Source organism: Cynara cardunculus (genome assembly GCF_001531365.2).
Source record: "Cynara cardunculus var. scolymus isolate 2C chromosome LG 9, CcrdV1, whole genome shotgun sequence".
NCBI lineage: Eukaryota > Viridiplantae > Streptophyta > Magnoliopsida > Asterales > Asteraceae > Cynara > Cynara cardunculus.
The window spans coordinates 10058492-10061478 of record NC_037536.1 but is presented as its reverse complement, the minus strand read 5'-3'; positions in this window follow the sequence as shown (position 1 = coordinate 10061478).

Below are 2987 nucleotides of genomic sequence, written 5' to 3'. Positions count from 1 at the left end.
TAATTGAACTATTATTAATTACTTAAATAAGTAACTATAGGTTTCTTTTTACATAATTTTATTTTAATATTACTTGAATAAGTAACTATGTTTTTTTTATAAAAATATTTTGGCTTTTAAAAAAAAAAGCTATTATAAAAATGTTAATTATATATTGATCTAACAGGTTGAGTTTCGGTGAAAATGAGAGTTAAAGTGAGAAGCGTAATAAGGGATCTTCATACTTGGATGCACATTAAGATGAGATGCATTGAGATGAGATTCACCGGATAATACTCGTATCAAACCTGATTTATGAGTGAGTTTTGAGATTAAATGTGATCAAGAAGCCAAATTCTTTCTTATACTTGTCACACGATCCTTAGCATTGAATAGTTACAAGTTACAACTTACCATTTTATTAACAATCAAATTATTCAACTTAATTATGTATAAGATCAAAAGTTATACATTTTTGGAAACTTAAGTGTGAACATGTGGCATTATTTTGTTTGATTATCGAGTAGTTACAACTTACAAGTTACAACTTACCATTTTATTTCAATGAAAAATGAAGCCCATTTTCATTGGGCTAATAAATGGGCTAAACATTCAAAATAATGTTCTTTTTAAAAAGTTCTATTGAGTTGGGCTTGGGCCCAATAATCCAAACTCATAGAGGTAGACTTTTTTTATTCTAATGACTATTAGTGATTAGAGATGGCCAAAAACCGGTACCGGGCCAGTCCCAATCGCTCCTAACCTTTCTCATAACCGGTCCCGGTCGAAAATGATAAGACCGGTCAAGGTACGTCAATACTGGTTATGGGCCGCCGGTCCCAGTCCCGGTCCCTGTCCCAACCGGTCCTTGCATTAAAAAATAAGATTTTTTATTTTATTTTTTTAATGATATATGTTTTTAATACATTATAAAATTTAAAATTGGGTCACTCAAATACACTTTAAAAATGCATTTTAATATAATTAAAATTACGTTTTCTTATAAAAATACATTATAAAATTATTTGAATTTTTGGGCCGGGCCGGGCCGGTCCATAGTCGGTCCCATAACCGGTCCCGGTCCCACGAAACTACCAAAAACCTCAACCGGTCCCGGTTTTCGGTCCCATAACCGGTCCTTACTGGTCCCGGTCCCGGACCGGTCTTTTGCCGGTCCCGGTCCTCCGGCGGTCCCGGGCCGGGCCGGGCCGGGCCAATTTGGCCATCTCTATTAGTAGTGATGGCCAAAAATTGGTTCCGGGTCGGGCCGGGCCTCAACAAATCTGGCCATAACTAGTCCTGGTATAACCCGTCCAGTCGAAAAAGGTGAGCCCGGTTAAGCTTATGGAAAAAATAAATAAAATTGGAAATTTAAAATTTTCAAACAATGTTACTTTATTTGATGTCTAGGTGGTTCCACATTGTGTCAATATGTTGTCTATTGATAAACTTTCCAGAGATAATAAACTGTTTGAGGGATTTGATGAGTTTCGATGTTATGTTCAGGATTCTCATCAAAAGAATATAGTAGGGATTGGTAGTCAAGAAGGTGATTTATATTTTTTTGATCAATGTAATAAAGGTAAGTTACTTCCAGTCTCTACTTCTTCTGTTGCTCCAAGTTTGTTTCGAGCCAATTATGGCATAGTCGTCTTGGTCATCCTTCTGACCAAGTCTTGGTTGTTTTAAAGAATCAACTCAAAATTGGAAGTGACAGTTCAAGTCCATGTGAAATTTGTCATATGGCCAAACAAACTAGAGAAAGTTTCCTTTAAGTGATCATAAGTCTAAGTATCTTGGTGAACTTGTTCATTTAGATGTTCGGGGTTCATATCGGGTGGCCAGTAAAGAAGGTTTTAGATATTTTTTGACTATTGTGGATGATTACACATGTGTTGTATCTGTTTATTTGTTAAAAGGTAAGCATAAAGTTGCTGAGAATGTTGTGTTATTTTATAACTTGTTAGGAACTCAATTTGGCACACGTGTTAAGGTGTTTAGAAGTGATAATGGAACTGAATTTACTAATTCCTCACTACATGAGTTTTTTAAAACTAAAGGAGTGGTTCATCAAACGTCTTGTGTTCATACTCCTCAACAAAATAGGATTATGGAACACAAGCATTGTCATTTATGGAATATGGCTAGAGCTCTTATGTTTCAGGGTGGTATACCTTTGAACATGTGAAGTGTTATGCTATTAAACTATCGTTAGAATGTTATATCATCCATCAACCATATATATTTGTTTTATTGATGTTAAATAAAACGAGATATTCATGATTGAAGTGATGCTCATGTTGAATATGAAGTCTTATTTGTGTTCATGTTGAATATGAATAATTTGTGCTCTATATTTCGTTTTCTTAGCTAGATTTATCATGAATAATTTTGTCAATCAGCATTTTGAATATTTTTGTCCATTGAGTATATTATTAACAACACAAAATCTATTCGATAATGAATGCATGTTTGTATTCATGTTATTACTGTTCATAATCAACATTTATTCATCAAGTATAATTATAAGTAATATATATTAACAGCACAAAATCTATTCGATGATGAATACATGTTTGTATCCGTATGGAGCTAATTTCAAATTATTACTGTTCATAATTATCATTTATTCATCAAATATAACCAGAAAGAATAATTTATTTTCTAATAAATACAGTTCATAAATAGAAGTATATAAGTAGAATCTTCAGTTTTTCTTCGTTTTATTCAATTTAGCTTGTCAGTCTCATATTATCCTGTGTCTTCTTTCTCAATATCTACATGATTTTTTGCAGTGTTAACGAAATTACCGAATGAAGATGTTTTTGCTATTCGCTCACTCCTACTCTTCCCTGTCAATCATTAATCATCCATTTTAATCATTAAAAGTCGACTAAAACCCTAACTGTTCAAAATCGACATATTATTATGCAATAATACTAACCTCGATGAATAAGGTATGTGATAGGTATATGATCGTTCTCCTCATGGGTATCACTCATCTCGTT